Consider the following 25,851-nt stretch of genomic DNA (forward strand, 5'->3'; position numbering starts at 1 on the left):
GTGCTCGTGGCCAACCATGAACCGCAGGTAGCGCCGGTGGGCAGGCAGGACGGGGATGTGGAAATAAGCGTCCTGCAAGTCCAACGCTACCATCCAGTCTCCTGGGTCCAGGGCAGCTAAGACCCGAGCCAGTGTCAGCATTTTGAACTTCTCCTTCCGGAGGAAGCCGTTGACGTTCCGTAGATCCAAGATAGGGCGTAGGCCCCCTTTGCCCTTCTTGGGTACCAGAAAGTAGTGGGAATAGCAACCACACTCTACTTCCGGCCCAGGAACGCGCTCGATGGCCCCCTTGGCCAAGAGGGCCGTAACTTCCTCCTGCAGAAGTCGCAAATGATCCCTGCCCCCCACTGGCATCACATGGGCCTGAAAGCAGGGACTAGGGGGTTTTGAGGCGGATGCTGCGGGGGAAGGTGTGGACTGACCTCGCAGTTGCCCACGACCGCCCGGGCGGCGGTTCCCACGGCCGCCACCGCGTTGGGTATTGCCCTGCGGAGCGTGGCTGGCGGCACGTGTGGGCGCACCCCTTCCGTTGCCACGAAAGGAGTGAAAAGCAGCCGATTGCTGGCGCGAGGCCGAGAGGCCCAAGGACTTGGCCGTTGCCCTGGAGTCCTTAAAGCGCTCAAGCGCATGGTCTGCTTTGTCGCCAAAGAGGCGACGGCCATCGAACGGCATGTCCATGAGTGTGTTCTGGACATCTGCCGAAAAGTTGGCGGACCTCAGCCAGGCGTGGCGTCTGATCGCCACCGTCGTTGCCATCGCTCTACCTAGCGAGTCGGTGGTATCCAGCCCACACCTGATGGAATATTTGGCTGCATCCCGGCCCTCCACAAGGGCTTGGCCGAGTTTGGCCCGTACCTCCAACGGACACTCTGGCAGCACTTCCGCGACCGTATCCCACAGAGAGTGGGTGTAACGGCCCAAGAGGCATGCGGTGTTGGAAGACCGCAGACCCAGACTAAGGGATGAGAAGATCTTTTTTCCATACTGCTCATACCTCTTGGATTCCCTGTCCGGCGGGGCCGACGGGAACACGGTCTGGGAATTGGAGGCCTGGATGACCAGGCTCTCGGGGGTGGGGTGGGTGGACAGGAAACATGGGTTGCCCGGAGCTGGGCGGTGGCGTCTGGCCACGTTCCTATCTACGGGCGAACCCGTAGCGGGCTTGGACCAAGTGCCCAGAAGAACGTCGGTCAAGGCCTCATTAAAGGGCAGCAGAGGCTCGGCCGAGCTTGACTGCGGTTTAAGGACCTCAGTGAGGAGATTAGTCCTCACGGCCGCGACGGGGAGCTCAAGGCCCAAGGCCTTGGCAGCCCTCATCAGCACCACACTGTAGGCTGCCCCCTCCTCCGAAGCCACGGTAGGAGGGGAGACAAAACCAGTGTCTGGAGAGGTGTCCAGGCCACTGGCCTCCCCAAGGTCTCCTGTCCAGTCCTCATGAGACTGACACTCTCTTGTCAGAGGGTCCTCAGACCCCTCCCAGTCCTCTTCAGCACCCATCTCCTGAAATTCAGGGTTCTCAACTAATGGGGCCTGTTCATAGAAGTGAAACTCTCCAAACGACGTCTGGAGCGGCGCCCATCGGGGCCGTCCCGGCGCCTGAACAGGAACGAAGGTGGGACCGGGGACGGCGCCGGAGGCGACACCCGAGGGTCCGACGCCGGGGAGGTCGTAAGGTCCACCGACGACGAACCAGATCCCGAAGGAGGTCCAGCGGCGTCCTGCGGCGCCGGGCCCGAAGGTGCCGGCGACGCCGGAACAACTGAACCTCTCGGCGCCGGGCCCGAAGGCGCCGGCGGCATCGGGATAGCGGGAACCTGCGGCGCCGGGCCCGAAGGCGTCGGGGCCGTAGCACCCGACGGCGTCGGGGCCGATCCCCCCGACCTGCTAGGGGTCCCAGACGGGTCCGCTGGGCCCGAAGGCGCCGCGGAGCCCGTTGGAGAAGAGAGTTTCCTCATGGCCATGAGGAAGCGTTCGATCTCCTCCGGCGTCGCGTTTAGCCCAGGGACCGTAGGGTATGGGGCTGGACGCGGCGCCTGCGACTCTGTCAGAGCCGCGTGGGTGGTGTCACCCGAACCCCCGGCCGCATCGCGCGAGCGTCGGGGGGAGTCCGAAGAGCGATGACGCCGCTTGGACTTCTTGTGCCGCTTACCTGACGACGACTTCGACCCGGAGGAGTGCGGCCTACTCTCGGAGCTGTGGTGGCTCCGAGCTCGCGACCTGTCCCTCGACCTCCCATGGGACCGAGACCTCTCGCGGCGCGGGACCGACTGCCGGAGTTCGAGTCCCCTGCGGGACCACTCTTGCCTGGCTTTCGAAGAGAGGGCCCGGCAGTCGGAGCAGGCCTTGTCGTCGTGATCGACGCCGAGACAAGTTAAACACCGGCGGTGAGGATCCGTGACCGATATCAGGCGGTCGCAATCCTCGCAGTGCTTAAATCCGGGCATCCCTACGGCACAGTCGGAGTCGTAAAGACTTCGAGGAAAGATCAAAAGCGATCAAAAAGTTAGTCAAAAAATGACTAGGGTTACTGCTATTTCCAGATCTGCGCTTGCTGGCGCGGAAAAAAGAAGAACTGACGTCAGCACGCGGAGGCGGCGTCTAAGTACTCCGACGACGTCATCACGGCGCCGACGACGGACACGGAGCCGCAGACGACGCCTACCGACGCGCAAGGGTACTGCTACGCAAAAGTTTCCGGATCCAGTCTGACGCCTGGGGATATTCTAAGGTAAGGAATCTAATACTAACGTGTCTCTTTCAGATTCAGAGTTTCAGTCCAGGATAATCTAATGTCTCTAGACACAGCTCCTATCTTTATACTAATCTAAGGGGCTGGATTACCTGCTAGGTCCCTACTATGGGTGGACCCTGAGAAGGGGGTGGTTTCGCGCCAGAGCTGGTGCTGGAGTGCCCCAGCAACTAGTTTGAACCGGGCTATGCATGGAGCCCCTTGTGTGCCCCAGGCAGTGTCTCATTTTGCAGCCCTCCCTGCCCCAATACACTAAAAGCCTGTCTGGGTAGGTGCTAGCACCTCCCAAGGCAGGAAACCTATTGTCCAGGCCCCCCCTGCCGGAGTTTCATCCAGCAGCAGGAGGTCAGACTCGTGTCTGTGGCAGCAGCATCCATTTTGTGATGCTGAGGCTCTGTTTAACTTTAACCGGGTAAAGCAGTGACTACATGTCTTCTCCCTCTAGAAGGGTGGAATGCTACCCCCACCGCCAGAGCTGGCGGGGGGTAGGGGGGGGGTAGTATTCCAAAGTGTTTGACACCTTACACAACATGTTTTGATAAAGCCAAACCAAAGTTAGCATTAATCGTGAGGATTATAACGCACTTAAGAGTAAATGGTATGCCCATATCATAGAACAGCTATAAGGACATGGTTCCGAAAGCTGCAGAGGGGCTCAGCTCATGCTAGAGCACCCTCTCACATAAAACCAAGCACTCTGCCTTCAGGATTGTCAAGGCCTGCCATAGGAGTGACTTACAGGTATATATATGTGTCTATATACAAGGGTAGATAGAGGTATACTATATCTAAGCAAGGGGTGATTACACAACCTTGCCCAAGCTGAGTGATCAGGCTGTGGTGTCAGTTTGGATGGCCAGCCAGGGGTGGCATAATACATGCTGCAGCCCCTGGTAGACCTTGGATGCACCGATGCCCTGGATACCTATGGTACACTATACAGGGGCTCACAAAGGTGACCCCATTCCCAATTAGGTATGTACCTAAAGTACATGGTATCAATTTAGAGAGAGAACAGCTGGGCTGTGGGTCTGATTAGCAGGCCCACAGCCACACTAAAGTCGAAAAACCAGAAAATCACATTAAAAAGTGGGAGTGGAAATAGGAAGCAGACCCTACTCTCCTACTATAGATACCCAAGCAATACCCACCCCAGTGGTGTGTCTGCGAACCAAGATCACACCAGGAAGTCTTGGAGAACAGAACGGCCAAAGAAGCAGTCTCTCCGGACTTGGCTGTCCAGGCAGTAGTGCTTAGTAAAAGTGTGCAGAAAGGCCCACGTAGCTGCCTGACAGATATCTTGCAGGGGGACACCACGCCCCAATGCTGTAGTGGCTGCAGTCGCCCTGGTGGAATGGGCGTGCATCCCCAACAGACCTTTCTTTTTAGCCAGAGTATAACAGGCTTAAATACGCAAGATGACCCATCAAGAGATAGTCTGCTTGTGTACGGGCCAACCTTTTGTTGGCGCCAATGTAGCCAACAAAGAGCTGGTCATCCACTGTTGTGTGCGGTTCAAGTAAAACAAGAGCGCATGTTTAGGGTCCAGGCAGTGGAGCCTCTCTTCCTCCCTAGAAGGAAGCGGAGGCGGAAAGAAGGTGGGCAAAGTGATGTTCTGCCAGATGTGAAAGGCAGGGTCAACCTTTGGCAGAAAGGATGGACGTGTCCTGAGTACAACCTTGTCCGGATGGACAGACAGAAAGCACAAGTTACTTACCATCGGTAACGATATATCTGTAAGAAACATTAGTAGGGATAGATTCCTCACCTTAGAATTACCCCCAGGCGTCAGACTGGATCCAGAAAGTTTTTGTCAGCAGTACCCCTGCGCGTCAGTAGGCGTCGTCTGCGGCTCCGCGTCAGTCGTCGGTGTCGTGATCGCCGGGATGACGTCACTGGAGTACTTAGACGCCGCGCTAACGTCAGTTCTGTACATAGCTTTAGGCGCAAGGAACGCAGAGCCATGCAAGAAACCGACACTGGTGCCATGAAACTAGGGACTTCAAAGGAAGATACCTTAACCCTAGATATCGGTTCGCAGAATGCGGAGCATAGGTGGGACGGTAAGGAATCTAACTAACTAATGTTTCTTACAGATATATCGTTACCGAAGGTAAGTTACTTGTGCATCTGAAAGAAACATGTTAGATTCCTTACCTTAGAATAGATACCCCAGCAATACCAACCCCGGTGGTGGGTCCTGGAGAACGGAACGGCCAGAGAAGCCGCCTCTCCGGACTTGGCTGACCAGGCAGTAATACTTGGCAAACGTGTGCAGCGAGGCCCAAGTAGCTGCCTGACAAATGTCCTGCAAAGGGACTTCCCGTCCCAGGGCAGTAGTAGCCTCCGTGACCTGAGTGGAATGGGCGTGCAGCCCCACAGGAGGCTTCTATTTAGCCAAGGGATAACAGGCCTTGATGCACAAAACGACCCACTGAGAGATGGTCAGCTTGTGCACCGCCCGTCCCTTCTTAGCACCCACGTAGCCAACAAAGAGTTGATCATCCACCCGGAACGGTTGTGAGCGGTTCAGGTAAAAGGAGAGCGCACGTTTTGGGTCCAGACGGTGGAGCCTCTCCTCCTCTTTCGAGGGATGCGGAGGCGGAAAGAAGGTGGGCAAGATGATGGACTGGCCGATGTGAAAGGCAGTAACAAGCGTGGGTAGAAAGGAAGGATGAGTCCTCAGAACAACCTTGTCCCGATGGACAGAGAGGAAAGGAGCCTTAGAGGAAAGAGCCTGGAGCTCACTCACTCTACTGGCAGAGGTGATGGCAACCAAGAAAGCAGTTTTAAGAGTCAGAAGACAAAGAGGGAAATTATGAAGTGGCTCAAAGGGAGTGCACATCAAATAAGTTAGAACAAGATTCAAGTCCCACTGGGGCATCACGAAAGGAACAGGAGGAAACGTGCGTGATGCCTTTCAAGAATTTACAACCGGGGACTTGAAAAGAGAAGGCTGATCAGGAAGCCTCAAGAAGGCTGAAATGGCCGAGATATAGCCCTTGATAGTGCCCAGAGCAGAGCCCTGCTGGGCCAAAGAAAGAAGAAAGAGGAGAACCTCTGAAAGAGGGGCGGAAAGGGAATCCACAGCCTTTGCTGTGTACCATGCCACAAATGTATTCCACCTGCAGGCATATACCGTTTTTGTGGAGGGACATCTGGCTGCCAGAATGACATCACAGACTTCAGGAGGCAAGTCAAAATGCATCAACTGCCGGCGCTCAATCTCCACGCATGGAAGTGGAGGCTAGACAGTTTCGGGTGGAGGACCGTCCCCTGCTGCTTTGACAGAAGATCCTCCCGAAGAGGCAGTCGGATCGGGGGATCGATCGCCATGCTGAGTAGCTCGGGATACCAGTATCTTTGTGCCCAATACGGAGCCACAAGAATGACTTGGGCCCGGTCGGGCCAAATGCACAAGTTACTTACCTTCGGTAACGATATATCTGATAGAACAGTAGTTAGTGTTAGATTCCTTACCTTAGAATATCCCCAGGTGTCAGAATGGATACAGAAAGTTTTGCGTAGCAGTACCCCAGCGCGTCGGTAGGCGTCGTCTGCGGCTCCGCTTCCGTCGTCGGCGTTGTGATCACCGGGATGACGTCATCAGAGCACTTAGACGACGCCCTCGCGCGCTGACATCAGTTCTTGTACGTAGCTTTCCGCGCCAGGAACGCAGAGCCATGCCAGAGAAAGACAATGGTGCCATGAAACTAGGGCCCTCAAAGGGAGATACCTTAACCCTGGATATCGGTTCGCAGAAAGGGAGGATGGGTGGGGCGGTAAGGAATCTAACACTAACTACTGTTTCTTACAGATATATCGTTACCGAAGGTAAGTATCTTGTGCATCTGAAAGAAACAGGTTAGTGATAGATTCCTTACCTTAGAATAGGTACCCCAGCAATACCATCCCCAGTGGTGGGTCTGCGAACCAAGATCACACCAGAAAGTCCTGGAGAACGGAACAGCAGAAAAAGCCATCTCTCCGAACTTGGCTGTCCAGGCAGTAGTGTCTAGCAAACGTGTGCAGTGAAGCCCACGTAGCTGCCATGACAGATGTCCTGCACGGGGACTCCCCGACCCAGGGCAGTAGTAGCCACCGTGGCCCAAGTGGAATGGGCCCTCAGCCCAACAGGAGGCTCCTTTTTTGCCAAGGAGTAACAGACCTTGATGCTTTATCATTTCATCATACTTTATTTGACAATTAAGTCATAAAAGCATACATAAAAACATACATAAGATCACACTATTTCAGTATAAAATTCCATTAAAAACCATTCAATAAATATCTAAGATTTGAATGAAACTACTTGTAGACAATTGTCGAATATCAATTATTTGAATGCATAAAAACTAAGTACATAAAGCCAAATCCATCATTTTTAACAGTACAGGGGGTATTGCACATAAATTACACAAATTGAGTAGGCCCACATATTTATACACAGTCTACAAACAATAATCAGAGCCCTTCTGCAACAAGGCGCATACGGATTACCCAAGCCCATTTCAGAAATTTAGCCATGGCAATAGCAATTGGAGGGCTGGGATCGCTACTTAAAATTCTTAAAGCCTCAGTGTACCTTCGTGTACCAATCACTCTGCAGATAGGCTTAACCAACATGGCTCTGGGTACAGAATATAAGGGGCAAAAAAAGAGAAGATGACTTATTGTTTCTCGTTCTTCACCACACTTAGGGCATTTGTCCCTACCGTTTTCCCCTGCCCAATTGGCTGTAAAAGACCTAACTGGAAGGGAGCCTACTCTAAATTGAAAATAGAGTTTATGGTCCTGATTTTTCTCTATGGCGTCCCAATACAATTCCAGTTTCGGTTGGGCCTTAAATTCCAGGAAACGGCCTGTTAGGTGTGAGGAAGAACCCCTTATACATACTTCTGCATTTATCATCTCCCAATAGCTTACTTTCAAAAGTTTCTTGGAAGGGAATATAGCGTTTGTCGGATCGTCCCATAGCTCTCGCAGTCCCAACCTAGTTAGTAGGGACCGAATGGACTTCAGCCAGTGAATTTTTTGGGAGCCATCTTTTGTCATAATCTCCCATAAGCCCTGTGCATAATGTTGGAGTTCCTCTGTGGTCCACAATCGGCGCCAATACAGCAAGGGCCGTAGAGCGGCAAGGTCCTGGACCGCTTTTTGCCCAAGATCCCACATTAGAGGTGTTAATGGAGTACTTATAGGGACGCTAGTTGCTTTACGCAAAAATTTGTTTTCTGCTAGCATCAGATTTTTCAAATTCTGGAATCCCCATAGTTCAGCACCGTACAATGTCGAGCTTAGCACCTTCATCCTATAAATTTCCAATAGTGGGCTAATGGGCTTTGTTGTTGATAAGCTAAACTTTTTCAGAAGAATACCAGCCTGCTGATGATGTTTTAGTACTGCGATATCTAATTGGTTGGTCCACCCCAGATCTCTCTGGAGTGTGACCCCCAGATAAGTGAAGGCATCAACCCGCTCTAGTGGGGCGCCATTCATATACATCACTCCTCTGAAAGGTTTAGCATGCCCAGATGATATACGGCCATTTAGGACCATAAACTTTGTTTTTGCCGTGTTTATTTCTAGGCCTCTCTTCAGGCAGAAAAGTTCAAAGCGCTTTAAAGCGCGCTGGAGCCCACTTGGTGTTTTTGACATGATCAATGTATCGTCCGCGAACATGAGGATCGGGACCCGCTCACCACACATAGCCGGGGCATCGGTAGGGATCAGGGAGAGGAACTCAGCCACCCCGTTCACGAAGAGCGAGAACAAGGTCAGTGCCTTGACACAGCCTTGTCTCACTCCCCGCTCGACCGGGAAGGTTTCCGTTACTTCTCTCTGACGACCCCACCGAACCCGTGCGAAAGTATCCTCATGTAGGCGGACGATTAGGCTCAATAGTTCAGGCGCCATCCCCAGCTCTGCAAGGACTTTCCACAGGATTTTTAGAGGAACAAGGTCGAAAGAGGCCCTTAGGTCAACAAAGACCGCGTACAAGGTGCCTTTCTCTAAGATCACAGTACGCCAGTATAACATGATAAACCTAAAGACCTGGTCTATAGTACTTGTTTTCGGGTGAAAGCCAGCCTGGAGGCGACTCAAGATGTTATCATCCATCCAGGACTGGATTTTGCCCAATACAAGTCGACCCACAATCTTTTGGATCGAGTCGATCAGACTTATCGGTCTATAATTAGCTGCTGATGACTTATCCCCTTTTTTGTACACTGGCACTGTCTCTGCACCTTTCCATGATTGGGGTACCTCCATCCCTTGTGCAATGGCATTTGCCACGTACAGGATATACATCCTCCAACGGGCTCTGTTATTCAAAAATACATCTGCGGGCACACAGTCCATGCCTGTGGCACGACCCTCATTAACTAGGTCTAGTGTCCTGTCCACTTCTCCTAAAGTGAAAGTGGCTTCTTTATAAAAGGCATGGGCAAACACCCCCTCACTACTGCCAGCTACACTGCTGGCATATTGGGGGCTAAAATACTCAACCAATGAGTTTTGGTCAACATTATTTTGAGGGCTCTCTTTATGCCCCCCCCTGTCCCATTTAAAAATATTCCAAAAGAATTTGGGGTTTTTAGATTTACATGCCATTTTTAGATCTTGCCACCAGTTTTGTTCCCATTCCTTTTTTGCCACATATTGAGTTTGTCTATAATTTAAACGGGCCTGCTTTATTTTCCTTAGGTCTTTAGTCTTTAGAGCGAGGCCTACGTCTCCCCTAGCTTGGCGGCAGAGGTCATTATACCAAGTTTCTGCTTCTCTAAACTGGGATCTAGTGCCTAGGTTGGGTTTGCAAAAGTTGGGTTGCAAAAATATGTTTTTAATTTAGCAAACAGGCTATTGTGAATCTCCATCAGAGGTTGATGCGAAGGGCCTAGCAAGGTGACCTCCTCAATAGCTGCTAATTTTCTTTCCAAATCCTCACTAATGTCAGAGATAATTTCCTGATGCCCCACAACCTGGCACCACTTAAGGTGGCGCTCATCATTTGATAATACCAAATCAGATAAGATTGGTCTTCCAGGAACCACATTCTTTTTACAAAATCCCAAATTAAACGATGCCGAAAGAGGGTTGTGGTCATTCTCAGTACGAGCAACCACCTCCATATCTAGGAGAGTACTCCACAACTTAAGCGGGACAAGCAAATAATCAATATTACTTGCCCTTACACCATTGTCAAACGTTTTCTTTCCCATTTTGTCTGACAATGTGCGCCCATTAGCAGCCCTTAGCTGGTTCCCCATACAGAGGCCCTTCATCTGTATCGCGGCCTCTGTCCATTTTTTTATAGGATTAGTACCCAGTTGTGGAATGCCCCACCTAAGGTCCTCCTCCTCTGTTAAACCAGTATCGTCCAAACCGAGGGGCTCAAACCTAGTATTAAAGTCCCCCGTGATTAAAAATAGTGTATTGGGGGGAGTAGCCTGTAACAGTGTATCTACCATTGTAACCACATCAGATTTCTTACCGCCGGGAGCCTCCTTGCATATACATTGTAAATATCAATTCTTAAGTCATTTGGAAATTTGAGTCTAACAACTAAAATGTCACTACTTGCCACCGAAAGCTGCTGAATGTGGCATTTAAGACTCTGTCTGACCCATATGATCAGACCACCCATAGGGCGACCTTGACTTTTTTTAACTGCTGGGACAAAAAAATTCAAGTACCCCACTTTATGTATGGCCTCAGTTGCCCACACCTCCTGGAACAGGCATATATCAAAGTAATCAATAAATTCCTGCCAATCAGGCGAAATAGTTTTTGTCCCTATTCCTGCCACATTCCATGAAATTAAGGAGGTGGAGCATACTGGCTCTTTGGAAACTGGAATCATATCGCCCCCAGTGGGATCATCACTTAACCTCTGATGTACAATGTTCTGGCATTCCAGGGGATACGAATCATTGTGTAATACAGTATTAACAATGGCTGTATCATTATAACCAACATTATAACCAGCATTGCCCACCTTCACAATATTATCAAACACTGTAACATTACATCCTGCATTACATCCAGTATTACATCCAGTATTAGCAGTGGCTTTGGTGGCTTTAACATTAGAACCAACATTGCCCTCCCTCACTGCGCAGTTTCCCTGTATAATTGCTAGGTTTAGGCTCAGGTTCAATTCTCCCTCATCCCTATTCGTCTCTTCTGTGCTACATAAGGCGAAACTAAGATGTGCATGATGTCAATCGCAATCCGCCAAGCCAGAGAGAGCCTCGAATCTATTAAACAACCTTACATTCCCCAATGGGCAATAATTTGGTGTGGTGCCCTGCTGGAAAATATCCCTTTCAGGGGGAACTGGAGGGCCATAGAAGTAAGCAAGTGGAAGAGCCTGAATCCCAGGGGAGTGATCATTATAAGGCCAACTACAAATGTGATTAACACATCTGCAATTTCTAAAATTAATAATAATACAGTCCCCTGCGACAGTCTTACATCTTCCTCCAATCCAATTGACTCTTCTAACACCCATGATCTCAGCTCGCATATTAATTGGCAATGGACGGTACTTGTTAAGCCAAAAGATACACTTATGTTTAAGATCAAATTAAGATTCCTGCTTCCCCTGGGCAACTGGTGGGACCCCCACCAACACTACTACAAAAGGGGCAGATTGGGGAGGGAGATCAATGTACGGTAGTTGGGCGTCCTCATGGACCAGGGATAAGTGGGGCGGATTTTGTTGTCTAGCTTCCCTCCTTCTACCATTACCCTGTATTGTTCCACTATTCCCTACCAGTGGTGGCTCAGACCCTACTTTATTAAGAACCGGTAATAAGGCTTTAGCAACATTCTTTGCCTGGGGACGTCTATTAGTATGTACTGTACTTCCATCCCCTGCCGGCACCAGAGGCGGAGGGATAGCAGGGGGCACTCCTTTACTATGCTGACTTGCTTCGTCCCCCTCAGTCATCATACCGCTAGAGCAAAGATCAGTTGTAATATGCCCAGATGATGTTGCCGGGCGTGCAGCAGTGGTACTGTTCCTCAGTCCTGCCTTCTTTTGTGCTTGTGAGAGGGAAAGTTCAAGACATACCAGTCTGTTTTCTATTGAGTCCAACCGATCATGGATAGGATGGCATATCTTCTTCATAGTGCCCTCCAGTTTTTTCCACAACAGAGGGCCCAAATCAGGGTAAGCTTCCACCTCCGCAGAGGTCACATTCATATTATGAACATCTTTATCTGCTAGACCAGTCTGCTTGGGGCTATGTGGTGGAATTACCACCAAATCCTCTTGGGTAGCAGAATTTTTAGCACTTTTTGCCTTCTTTCCCCCCCATGTATAGTTGTGCTCCAGGTCGCTTTCTTTTTACAGGTACACCCCCGGTTTGACGTACCATTCCCAGTTTTGCTTGGCTAGCTGAGCGTGTTCTTATATTAGGTGATGGGGCTCTATTTATATCCTCTTCGGGACCGTTGCTATTAAGCGAGGCATCGCATGTGTCAAGAATAATGACTGGCTGGGGCGATGGGGGTCTTGCCTCCACTCCCGATGGCGGGAGCGTCCCCTCTATGTCAGCGTGATGGCTCAATGGCGATCTACTCCTCGCAAGAGTGCCAAGGGAAGATCTTTTATCAAAGGCGATGTCCAGAGAGAGCCTTTTCTCGGTCAGCTCTATGTCCTTTGCCAGGGCTGATGACACTCTGATCAAAAAATTATCTAAAGTGCCCATTAGTGTGCCCCCAGTCGATTTCCTTCCGACAGTCCCCTCCTCGGGCATAGCAGCCATGTTTGATTACAACAGGTGGAAGGCTAGTGTAACTGCACAGCCAAATATGTATGGACCCCAAGGTATATATTGATACACTAACCTTGTTGATCTAGACTCCAGTTGTTAGTGGGGTGGCCCGTCCCGTTCTTATCCGTGCTTGAACTGGCTTAAACGGGCCCGCCCTTGGCCCCGGCTTCGCCCGGCGTCCCGCACGCGTCCCGCTACGCGGGGCTGGCCGCTGTTTAAAAGCGCCTTCTGGCGCTCTGAAGGCGTGTGTTTAGCGCGCCGCCGCTGAGCCTGCCGGGTAATGTAGTCCCGGGGCGGCGGCGCGAAGCTTTGTGTCCCCTGACTCTTGGCGGTGGCAGCGCGATGTCCTGGGCTTTGCCGTGACTCCTGGCGGTGGCGGCGCTGATGTCCCAACTCTCGGCAATCAGGTTAGGTTCCCCCTTGATGCACAACACGACCCACTGAGAGATGGTCCGCTTGTGCACCACCCGTCCCTTCTTAGCGCCCACGTAACCAACAAAGAGCTGGTCGTCCACCCGGAACTGGCGTGTGCGGTCTAGATAGAAAGGGAGCGCACGTTTTGGGTCCAGACGATGGAGCCTCTGTGAGAAGTTGGCCTGATATATGATGCTCACTAGTTCTAGTGATCACCTTGTATCAGTCCAAACAGACCCTTATGGTGATTGGTTGTAAGTCAACCTTATAGACCAGCTATCCTAGTAGCGTGGACAAAAGCAGTCTTTAGGCTAAACTCTTTTGGCATGTGAAGCCAGCTGTTTTACCACAATATAACCCCTTGAATACCAGATGAAAGGACACCACACAGGTTGTTATGAAAATAAAAGGATATTTATCAACTAACATACACCTCTGAACTCTTTATGAGGTCAGAGGGCTAAGCACATGACAATACTACAAAAGAAATACGAGTTCGCACAATATTTACACGAGTGCCTTAGGGGCACGACAAACCATATACTCAAAACAATGGAATGCGAGGAAGGAAAGTACTGTAAGGAGATCCAGAGGCTGGAGGATCGCTGGGACTATGCTACGAACTAGGTAAGTACGGAGCAGGAGGCCCACGGGACTCACGTGTAGAGTGGAAACTCTCACGCGGGATGCGTACCAACGTCTATGGATACTACAGTTTACAAAGTTACGGATTCCGGACGAACCCGGCTGGATGGAGGGAAAACAACAGTGGACCTGGACACTAGGATAGTGGACACTGACTTCAGCACCTAGAAGCTTTAGTTACCTAACCCACAGGCTGCGGGTGCATAGGGCTGAAGTGGTGTCTGGTTTGCTGCGTGGATCCCGGTGATGCCTGAAACAAGGAGTTGCTGGCAGGCAGCCAGATGGAGGAGTCCGGTGGTTCCAAGGGTGGAACTAGGAAGGAGAAGTCCTGAAAGGGAAGGGGACAGAGTCTTGGTCACTAGCCAGTGACGGTGCTGGAACCAGGAGGGGACCAGATGCTGTCGCCGCGTTCAGGTGAAGGAAGGGTCGCTTCTCTCTGTAGCTGCGCGGACCAGGAGCTGTTCTTCACGACCAGGCTGGAGGCACGAGCTGTCCCACGTAATCTGCTGCTGTTGGCGGTGTCGGATCGTCGATCTGGACAACAGGCCTTGGATAATGCAAGCCACGCGGTGGAACAAAGATGGCGTCTGGTGTGGACCAGGAGGGTCCGGGGTGCTTCTCTTTTGCAGGGAAGCAAGGGCCAGTCTGGGGGACCAGACTAGCAGTGTTGAAATCTTCGGGTCGACGTCTCAGAGGTCACAAGCCAGCCGGCAAGTGGCCAGACAACAGGAAAGCAGCGACCAAGCAAAAGGGGCCCCACGCAGATCACGGGGATGCTGGGGGGCTGGTCTTTGGAGCAGGAGCTGCGTCGGTGTGGGGCTTCTCAGTCCCCAATGCACTCACTCGAGGAACTCTCGGGGGTCGTGCTGGAAGCGCTGTGCAGGTTTCTTCAAGATGGCCGTCTTCACGTTGCTCGTCGCACCCACGGGTCCCAGCTGTGCTGTGGATGTGGGTAGAGGACAGAGGGGTCTGGAGGTCCGGGTCTTGTCGAGCTGGGACGTCAGATTCCGGGATGGAAGGACTTGCAGCAAACCGCACAGGAGCTTGATGGTGCCTGCGAAGCAGGATGGTCACTCCCTGACCATAGGGGAGATTCTTCAGTCTTCTGGTGTCCAGGAGGTCGAAGGTCAAGAGTTCTTCGTGGAAGTTGTCAAGATTAATCTAACTGGGAATGGGACCAGCTCCTACCTTTATTCAGCTAAAGGGGGCTGTACTACGACTAGGTCCCTCCCCTGGGTGGGACCAGGAAGGGGGGTGGTTACACCCCCTATCCTTTGTCCGGTTTCCCGCCAGAGCTGGGGCTGGAGTGCCCCAGCAACTGGTTGGAACCGGTGTATGCACAGGGCACCTTGTGTGCCCCAGGCATGTCTCATTCCTTTCAGCCTTGGCCTACCTAATACACAAAATCCTGTCTGGGGTGGTGCTAGCACCTTCCAAGGCAGGAAGCCCTTTGTCTGAGCCTCCCTTGCTGGAAGGACTCCCAGCAGCAGGAGGTCAGACAGGTGTCTGTGGTGGCAGCATCCATTTTGTGATGCTGAGGCTTGAGTTAACTTTAACCGGGGTTCACAGTTACATACATGTCGTGTCCCTCTAGAAGGGTGGAATGCTAACCCAGTCGCCAGAATTGGCGAGGGGTTAGTATTCCAATTCGTATGACACCTTACTCGACATGTTTTGATAATGCTATGCCAAAGTTAGCATTTGACCGCGAGGGTCATAATGCACTTAAGAGTATATGGTATAGCGTTATCATGGGACAGCGATAAGGACTCGGTTCCGCAAGCTGCAAACGGGCTCAGCTCATGCTAGAGCACCATTTCACATAATTCCAAGCACTCTGCCTTCAGGATTGATAAGGCCTGCCATAGGAGTGACTGATAGGAATATATGTGTCCATTTTAGGGTTAGATATAGGAATACTATATCTAAAGCAAAGGGTGCTTACACCACCTTGCCCCAGCTGTCGTGCAGCCAGTTGTGTCAGATTTAGGTGGCCAGCCAGGGGTGGCATAATACATGCTGCAGCCCCTGGTAGGCCCTGGGTACACCTATGCCCTGGATACCTAAGGTATACTGTACAGGGACTGATAAGGTGGCCCAGTACCAATTGGTAAATGCACCTAAGGTACATGCTTGTCAATTTAGAGAGAGAACAGCTAGGCTGTGGGTCTGATTGGCAGGCCCACAGCCAGGGAAAGTCGTAAACCAGTGAAGCAAAAAGCAAAAATCTGGGGTGGCCATGGGATTGCAGACCCCACTCTCCTACAGCCTCTCTTCCTCTTTTGAGGGATGCGGAGGCGGAAAGTAGGTGGGCAAGGTGATGGACTGCCCGATATGAAAGGCTGTAACCACCTTGGGCAGGAAAGAAGGACGAGTTCTCAAGACAACTTTGTCCGGATGGACAGAGAGGAAAGGAGGTTTAGAAGATAGAGCCTGGAGCTCACTCACTCTCCTGGCAGAGGTGATGGCAACCGGGAATGCAGTCTTAAGAGTCAGAAGACGAAGAGGGCAATTGTGAAGGGGCTCGAAAGGAGTGCACATCAAATAGGTTAGAACAAGGTTCAAGTCCCACTGAGGCATCACGAAAGGAACAGGAGAAACGTGTGTGATGCCTTTCAAGAACATAATTACAACAGGGGACTTGAAAAAAGAAGGCTGATCAGGAAGCCTCAAGAAGGCTTAAATGGCAGAGAGGTAGCCTTTGATAGTGCCCAGAGCTGAGCCCTGCTGGGCAATAGAAAGAAGAAAGAGGAGAACCTCTGAAAGGGGGGCAGAAAGTGGATCCACAGGCTTTGCTGTGCACCATGCCACAAATTTGTTCCACCTGCAGGCGTATACCGATTTTGTGGAGGGACGCCTGGCTGCCAGAATCACATCACAGGCTTCAGGAGGCAAGTCAAATGGCCTCAACTGTCGACGCTCAATCTCCAAGCATGTAGGTGGAGACTGGACAGGTTCGGGTAGAGAACTGTGCCCTGCTGCTGCGACAGAAGGTCCTCCTGAAGAGTCAGACGTATCGGGGATCGAATGACATGCTGAGTAGCTCGGGATACCAGTATCTTCGTGCCCAGTCCGGAGCCACAAGGCTGACTTGGGCCCGTTCGTGCCAGATCTTCTTCAGCACTCTGGGCAGAAGTGATATAGGCGGAAAGGCGTACAACAGACCGCAGCTCCACTCGCGACGAAAAGCGTCTCTGAGCGAGTGCCGACTTGGAAATTCCAACGCACAGAACTGATGACATTGCGCATTCTCTTCGGTGGCGAATACATCTAACCAAGGCTCTCCCCACTGCTGAAAGAGGCCTTGCGCCACGTCCGAGTTCCGACGCCATTCGTGATCCATCATGCACCGGCGGCTGAGCTCGTACGCCCTGGCGTTCAGGGAACCTGCCAGGTGTTGAACTACCAGGGAAATGCCCTGCTGTTCCAGCCATTGCCAGAGGCGCAGAGCCTCCTGACATAGGGTCCACGACCCCACCCCGCCCTGCTTGTTGCAGTACCACATGGCGGTGGTGTTGTCTGTGAACACCTGCACCACTTTCCCTTTGACAGAGGAAAGGAATGCCTTCAGTGTAAGTCGGATCATCCGAAGCTCCAGAAGGTTGATATGGAGGGTGGACTCCGCCGGAGACCAGAGGCCTCTAATCTTCACCTCTCCCACGTGGCCCCCATCCCAGGAGTGATGCGTCCGTCACCACTGTGTGCTCCGGTTGGGGAAGGGAGAGGGATCTGCCCTGGACCCAAAGATGGTTAATGAGCCACCACTGCAACTGCTGTGCAGTGCCCACCGAGATCTGGACATAATCGGACAGGTTCCCCTGATGCTGTGCCCACTGGAACTTCAGGTCCAACTGCAGAGTGACCAGCAGGATGCAGACCGCCATGAGGCCCATGAGGGTCATTCCGACCGAAACCCAGGATAGAGGCCGAAAGATCGGAATCATAGCCTGAATATCCTGGACATGCCGTTCAGGAGGATAGGCCCGAAACTGCGTCGTGTCCAGAACTGCTCCGATGAAGAGGAGGTTATAAGAGGGAATCAGGTGCGACTTCGGCACATTGATGGAGAACACCAGCAAATGCAGGTCAGCTGTATTCTGGAGGTGGGAAACGAATGCCTTCAACAGTCAGTCGTCGAGATAGGGGAAGACTGGAACCCCTAATCTGAGCAGATGAGCCGCAACCACCGCCATCCCTTTTGTGAACACCCGAGGGGCGCTGGTAAGGCTAAATGGGAGCAAGGAAAACTGAAAATGCTTGTGGACTACCGTGAACCGCAGGTAACGCCGGTGGGCCGGAAGGACAGGAATGTGGAAATATGAGTCCTGCAAGTCCAACGCTACCATCCAGTCTCCAGGGTCGAGAGCAGACAAGACCTGAGCCAGAGTTAGCATCTTGAACTTCTCCTTCCAGAGGAAGCGATTGACGTCCCTGGAGTCCAGGATAGGAAGCCAAAAAGTAGTGGGAATAACAACCAGGTCCTACATCAGGCGCAGGAACGTGCTTGATGGCCCCCTTGGCCAAGAGGGCCGCAACTTCCTGTTGAAGAAGTGCCAAGTGATCCCCCGACATGCGGTGGTACTGGGGTGGCATGGCTGGGGGGTAGTCTCGAAGGGGAGGGAAAAGCCCCTCCGGACTATGTCTAAAACCCATCTGTCCGAAGTGATGGTGCGCCAGTGGGGGAGGCCCAAGGACTTGGCTGTAGCCCATGAGTCCTTAAAACGCTCCAACACGCTAGGTGCCTTATTGCCAAAAAGGTGAATGCCATCAAAGGTCATGTCCATCAGGGTGTTCTGGACATCCCCCGAGAAGCCAGTGGTCCTCAGACAGGCAATGCGGTGTAGCGCCACCGTTGTGGAAATCGCTCTGCCCAGGGAGTCGGCGGTGTCAATGCCACAACGGATCGTAAACGTGGCTGCATCTCTCCCCTCAGCAATACCTTTCGAGAGTACTGTCTGCGCCTCCTCCGGAGACTGAGGCAGCACTTGCGCCACCGTATCCAACACAGAGTGGGAGTAATGGCCCAAGAGGCATGCGGTGTTCACTGACCGCAGCCCTGGACTCGCGGGGAAAAAAAAATCTTCCCAAAGTGTTCCAGTCTCTTGGATTCCCTATCCGGGAATGCGCTCTGGGACGTCAAGGCTTGGACAACCGAGCTCCCAGGGGTGGGGTGTTGGGAGAGGAAAAGGGGGCGCCCGGGCGATGGAGTCGGGCCACTTTCCTGTCCACAGGAGCCCCTGTGTTGGGCCTGGACCATGTGCACAAAAGATTGTCAGAAAGTGCCTCATTGAAAGGCAGCAGTGGCCCCACAGAGGTAGCCGCTGGCTGAAGCACTTCTGTCAGGAGGTTAGTCCTGACGGCCACAGTAGGGAGCTGGAGGTTGAAGGTCTCCGCCGCCCTATGCAACACAACAGCATAACTTGCACCCTCCTCCGTAGCCACGGTAGGAGGAGTGAGCATGCCAAGGTCAGGAGAGGTGTCAAGACCGCTGTCATCTCCCAGATCTTCAACCCAGTCCAGGTCATATTCACACTGAGCTGTGAGAGGGTTCTCAGACCCCTCCCAGTAATCCCCTTCCTCCTCAGGCTGAGGTACAGGCCGAAAATAAGGAGGCTGGACAAAGGGGTAGAAGGCCTCATTGGCGTCGGAATGGGCGTCAAGCAACGCTGTTCCGGCTCCGTGTCCATGTCAGGGCTGAAACCAGGGGTGACGTTATCCGGTGCCACGGGCGACATTGGTGATGGTGGTGCAGACATCGGTGGAGGTATAACGAGTCAACCAGGATCCAGGCCTGTTTCCTTGGGGGCCCTGCAGCACCAGGCGACAGTGATGCCGGAGCCACCGACAGTGAAAGATGAGGACCCCCAGTCGGGCCTGCGGGGCCCGATGGCCCAAAGAGGCGGGCCATGTCTGCCAGAAATTCCTGGAGCTGAGCGGGAGTAGCCGACGGACCTGGGAAGGGCGGGTAGGCCGACGGCGACACCGTAGGCTCGGCCCAAGTCGCGGGGGAGGCACCACCCGCACCCTCAGCCGCGACGGGAAGTCGTTGAGCAAAGACGCTTCTTCAACTTCTTGTGCTTCGTCTTACCTGACCCTGAGTGCGAAGACTTCGATCCAGAAGAACTATGGTGATGGCTTCGGGACAAGTACCTCGACCTCAGACGGGACCGGGACCTTGAGCGGTGCAGAGCCGACTGCCGGACTTCATGCAACTTTCGGGACCACTCCTGCAGTCTACGACGTCATGGGCCGGCAGTCGGGGCACGACTTGGGGTCGTGGTCGCGCCCCAGGCAGTAGAGACACACGCAGCGCAGGTCCATCACTGACATCATCCGATGACACTCCTCCCACGACTTGAAACCGGGCATCCCTACGACACCAGGAGTCGATCGACTCGAAAAAATCTAGACAAAACGCCTAAAAAAAACAGTCAGAAAATGACTAGGGGTACTAATCTCTCCGGACCTGCGCTTGCTGGTGCGGAAAAAGAAAGAACTGACGTCAGCACGCAAAGGCGGCGTCTAAGTAGCTACTGTGATGTCATCTCAGCGACCACGATGCCAATGATGGACGCGGAGCCGCACAACGCCACCGTCCGACCTGCAGGGGTACTGCTGACGAAAACTTTCCGGATCCAGTCTGACGCCTGGGGGTAATTCTAAGGTAAGGAATCTATCACTATGTGTTTCTTTCAGATCCAGAACTTAAAGTCATGTGGTCTGTAACGAAGACAGGGAATGCAGTTTCTGTGGGCAATTGATGGAAAAACCCATGGGTCGCTTAGACTGGGTAGATGGATGCTTCCTTGTGTTTAAATAAGAAGCTTACAGATTAGATTCTTCGGTTGCCAGATGACTCAATGGGATCCTTGGTTCAATATTAACTGCCTCCCCCTGAAGGGATACAACATTTAAGGTCAGATAGTCCCTTTTCTATTGAAGTCAGAGGTTGAAATAATGAAGCCAATTTTAAATCCAGTATAACCTTTAGTGAGTCCGGAAAGGATTCTAGCATACTCGCCATGTCGGCCTTTGTAATTAGTTAATCAATTGGGAACTTCTGGCAAGTCACCTCAGCTCTTGGCCTTTCCCCCAGACATTTCGCCCTTTCTTTTTGTGCCTAATCCTAATCCTTGACTGGCTGTCTCTACTGCTCCTTTTCTCCCTTGACTGGCAAATCCAGAGGATATTAATTACTTAACAGGGTTGCCAACCACACGCTTCTGGGTTGGGGATCCTTCGTCCCCCCAATAGAGGGTGAAAGAGGTAAGTGCTGACCCGCCAAACAGCTGGTCAGTGTAGGAGAGTGGGGTCTGCAATCCTATGGTCACCCCAGATTTTTGCTTTTTGCTTCAGTGGTTTATGACTTTCCCTGGCTGTGTGCCTGCTAATCAGACCCACAGCCTAGCTGTACTCTCTCTAAATTGATATCCATGTACTTTAGGTGCATTTACCAATTGGTACTGGGCCCCCTTATCAGTCCCTGTACAGTGTACCTTAGGTACCCAGGGCATAGGTGTACCCAGGGCATACCAGGTGCTGAAGCATGTATTATGCCACCCCAGGCTGGCCATCTAAACAGACACAACTGGCTGGTAAGACAGCTGGGGCAAGGTGGTGTAGTCACCCTTTGCTATAGATATAGTCTACCTATATCTAACCCTAAAATGGACACATATATTCCTATCAGTCACTCCTATGGCAGGCCTTATCAATCCTGAAGGCAGAGTGCTTGGAATTGTGTGAGATGGTGCTCTGGCATGAGCTGAGCCCGTCTGCAGCTTGCGGAAACAAGTCCTAATGAACAAGTTACTTACCTTCGGTAACGATATATCTGTAAGAAACAGTAGTTAGTATTAGATTCCTTACCTTAGAATACCCCAGGCGTCAGTCTGGATCCGGAAACTTTTGCGTAGCAGTACCCCTGCGCGACGGTAGGCGTCGTCTGCAGGCGTCCCCTGCGGCTTCGCGTCGTCGGCGTCGTGCGCCGTGATGACGTCGCTGGAGTATATAGACGCCGCCTCCGCGCGCTGACGTCAGTTCTTTGCACACAGCGTTTCCGCGCCAGAACACGCAGAGCCATGTGAGAACTAACACTGGTGCCATGTGAAACTAGGGCCCTGAAAGGGATGTCCTTAACCCTAGGTATCAGTTCGCAGAACGGGGAGGACGGGTGGGGCGGTAAGGAATCTAATACTAACTACTGTTTCTTACAGATATATCGTTACCGAAGGTAAGTAACTTGTTCATCTGAAAGAAACAGGTTAGTATTAGATTCCTTACCTTAGAATAGATACCCCAGCAATACCAACCCCGGTGGTGGGTCTGCGAACCAATACAACCTACACCAGAAAGTCCTGGAGGACCGAACGGCCAAAGAAGCCATCCCTCCGGACTTGACTGTCCAGGCAGTAGTGCCTCGCAAAGGTGTGCAGCGAGGCCCACGTGGCCGCCTGGCAAATGTCCTGCAAAGGGACTCCCCGGCCCAGGGCAGTAGTAGCCGCCGTGGCCCGAGTGGAATGGGCCCTCAGCCCAACAGGAGGCTCCTTCCGAGCCAAAGAGTAGCATGCTTTGATGCACAGGACGACCCACCGAGAGATGGTTCGTTTCTGCACCGCCCTTCCCTTCTTCTCACCCACGTAGCCAACAAACAGTTGGTCATCCACCCGGAACTGGCGTGTGCGATCCATGTAAAACGAAAGCGCACGTTTTGGGTCCAGACGATGGAGCCGCTCTTCATCCTTTGAAGGATGCGGAGGCGGGAAGAAGGAGGGCAAGGTGATGGACTGCCCAATGTGAAAAGCAGAGACTACCTTGGGCAGGAAAGAAGGTCTAGTCCGAAGGACCACCTTATCAGGATGAACAGACAAGAAAGGAGGTTTAACAGAAAGAGCCTGGAGCTCACTCACTCTCCTGGCAGAGGTGATGGCTACCAGGAAGGCCGTCTTTAAAGTGAGAAGACGGAGAGGACAGGAATGAAGGGGCTCAAAGGGAGCGCACATCAGGAAAGTCAAGACCAGGTTCAAGTCCCACTGAGGCATCACGAACGGAGTTGGGGGATACATGTGCGTGATGCCCTTCAAGAATCGTAACACAATAGGGGACTTGAATAAAGATGGCTGATCCGGTAGCCTCAAGAAGGCGGAAAGGGCAGAAAGATAGCCCTTGATAGTGCCCAGAGCAGAGCCCTGCTGGGCAAGGGAAAGGAGGAAGAGGAGAACCTCAGACAGAGGGGCAGAAAGGGGATCCACAGCCTTTGCTGTGCACCATGCCACAAATCTGTTCCACCGGCAGGCGTATACCGACTTCGTGGAGGGACGCCTGGCTGCCAGAATTACATCACAGACTTCAGGAGGCAAGTCAAATGGCCTCAACTGCCGCCGCTCAATCTCCACGCATGGAGGTGGAGACTGGACAGGTTCGGGTGGAGGACCGTCCCCTGCTGCTGCGACAGAAGGTCCTCCTGAAGGGGCAGGCGGATCGAGGGACCGACTGTCATGCTGAGTAGCTCGGGATACCAGTATCTTCGAGCCCAGTCCGGAGCCACAAGGATAACTTGGGCCCGGTCGCGCCTGATCTTCTTCAGCACTCTGGGCAGAAGTGGTATAGGCGGAAAGGCGTACAACAGACCGCAACTCCACTCGCGCCGAAAGGCGTCGCCGAGCGAGTGCCGTCTTGGAAACTCCAACGCGCAGAACTGATGACATTGCGCGTTCTCTTCTGTGGCGAATAGATCTAACCAAGGCTCTCCCCATTGCTGAAAGAGGCCTCTCGCCACGTCCGAGTTCAGACGCCATTCGTGATCCACCGAGCACCGACGGCTGAGTTCGTCCGCCCTGGCGTTCAGAGAACCTGCCAGGTGTTGAACCGTCAGAGTCACGCCCTGACGTTCCAGCCATTGCCAGAGACGCAGAGCCTCCTGGCAAAGGGTCCACGACCCCACACCGCCCTGTTTGTTGCAGTACCACATGGCGGTGGTGTTGTCCGTGAACACCTGCACTACACTCCCGTTGACAAAGGGGAGGAATGCCTTCAGTGCAAGGCGAATCGCCCGCAGCTCCAACAGGTTGATATGGAGCCGGGACTCCGCCGGAGACCAGATGCCTCTGATCTCCGCCTCTCCCAAGTGGCCACCCCAGCCCTGGAGGGACGCGTCCGTCACAACCACGTGCTCCGGTTGGGGAAGGGAGAGGGATCTGCCTCTGACCCAATCGCGGTCCGTAAGCCACCACTGCAACTGTCTCGCAGTGCCCTCCGAGATCAGGACATGGTCGGATAGGTTGCCCTGATGCTGGGCCCACTGAAACTTCAGGTCCCACTGCAGAGCCCGCATCCGCCACCTGGCGTGATGCACCAGTAGGATGCAGGAGGCCATCAGCCCCAGAAGCCGCAGCGTCAACCTGACCGAAACCCGGGATAACGGCTGAAAGATGGGAATCAGAGCCTGAATATCCCGGACCCGCCGTTCCGGGGGATAAACCCGAAACTGCGCCGAGTCGAGAACCGCTCCGATGAAAAGGAGCTTTTGAGAGGGACACAGGTGTGATTTCGGCACATTGATGGAAAACCCCAGCTCGTGCAGGAGGTCTGCCGTCATCTGAAGGTGGCGGACGACTGTCTGGGGTGAGCCCGCCTTCAACAACCAGTCGTCGAGGTAGGGGAAGACTGAAACCCCTAACCGGCGCAGATGAGCTGCGACCACCGCCATCACTTTCGTGAACACCCGTGGGGCGCTGGTAAGGCCGAAGGGGAGCACGATAAACTGAAAGTGCTCGTGGCCTACCGTGAACCGCAGGTAACGCCGGTGGGCCGGCAGGACGGGGATGTGAAAATACGCATCCTGCAAGTCCAACGCTACCATCCAGTCTTGTGGGTCTAAAGCAGCCAAGACCTGAGCCAAAGTCAACATCTTGAACTTCTCCTTCCGGAGGAAGCCGTTGACGTTCCGTAGGTCCAAGATAGGACGCAGGCCTCCTTTGTCCTTCTTGGGCACCAGAAAGTAGTGGGAGTAGCAACCACACCCTACTTCTGGCCCAGGAACGCGCTCGATGGCCCCCTTGGCCAAGAGGGCCGTAACTTCCTCCTGCAGAAGTGTCAAGTGGTCCCCCGACACACGGTGGTTCTGCGGTGGCATGGCTGGAGGAGTGGACTCGAAGGGGAGGGCGTAGCCCCTTCGAACGAGCTGCAGCACCCACCTGTCCGACGTTACCGCGCGCCAGCGGGAGTGGTGATGGCGAACCCTGCCACCCACTGGCGTCACGTGAGCCCGAAAGCTCGGACTAGGAAGGCTTGGATGCAGCAGCGGGGGGAGGCGTGGACTGACCTCGCCGCTGGCCTCTACCGCCACCACGGCGGAAACCACGGCCGCCACCGCGCTGGGGAGCGTTCTGCGGCGCGTGGCTGGCAGCACGTGTGGGACCGCCCCTCCCTTGGCCACGAAAGGGGCGAAACGAACCCGTCTGCTGGCGCTGGGTCGAAAGACCCAAGGACTTGGCCGTGACCCTGGAGTCCTTGAAGCGCTCCAGCGCGTGGTCCGCTTTGTCACCAAACAGGCGACTGCCATCAAATGGCATGTCCATGAGCGTATTTTGGACGTCAGGCGAGAAGTTGGCAGATCTCAGCCAAGCATGGCGACGAATCGCCACCGTCGTGGACATAGCCCGTCCCAGCGAGTCGGTCGTGTCCAGACCACAACGGATCGAGTACCGCGCCGCATCCCGGCCTTCAACGAAAGCCCGGGTGAGCTTGTCCCGCACTTCCTGGGGGCATTGCGGCAAACACTCCTCGACCGTATCCCACAGGGAGTGGGTGTAGCGGCCCAAGAGGCACGCGGTATTACAAGACCGCAGTCCAGCGCTCAAAGAGGAAAAGACCTTTTTACCAAATTGGTCATACCGCTTTGATTCCCGATCGGGCGGAGCCGACGGGAACGCGGACTGCGAAGTGGAGGCCTGGATCACCAGACTCTCCGGGGAGGGATGGGTGGATAGGAAGGCAGGGTCGTCCGAGCACGGACGGTGACGCCTGGCAACGTTCCGGTCAACCGGTGCACCGGAAGCGGGCCTGGACCAGGTGCCCAAAAGGACATCCGTCAGGGCCTCATTAAACGGCAGCAGAGGCTCCTGGGGGCATGACTGCGGTTTAAACACTTCGGTCAGAATGTTCGGCTTGACCTTCGCGACAGGGAGCTCAAGGCTCAAGGCCTTGGCAGCCCTCATCAGGACCACCGAATAGGCAGCACCTGCCTCAGACGCCACA

Source organism: Lissotriton helveticus, chromosome 5_1 (assembly GCF_964261635.1).
Source record: "Lissotriton helveticus chromosome 5_1, aLisHel1.1, whole genome shotgun sequence".
Lineage (NCBI taxonomy): Eukaryota > Metazoa > Chordata > Amphibia > Caudata > Salamandridae > Lissotriton > Lissotriton helveticus.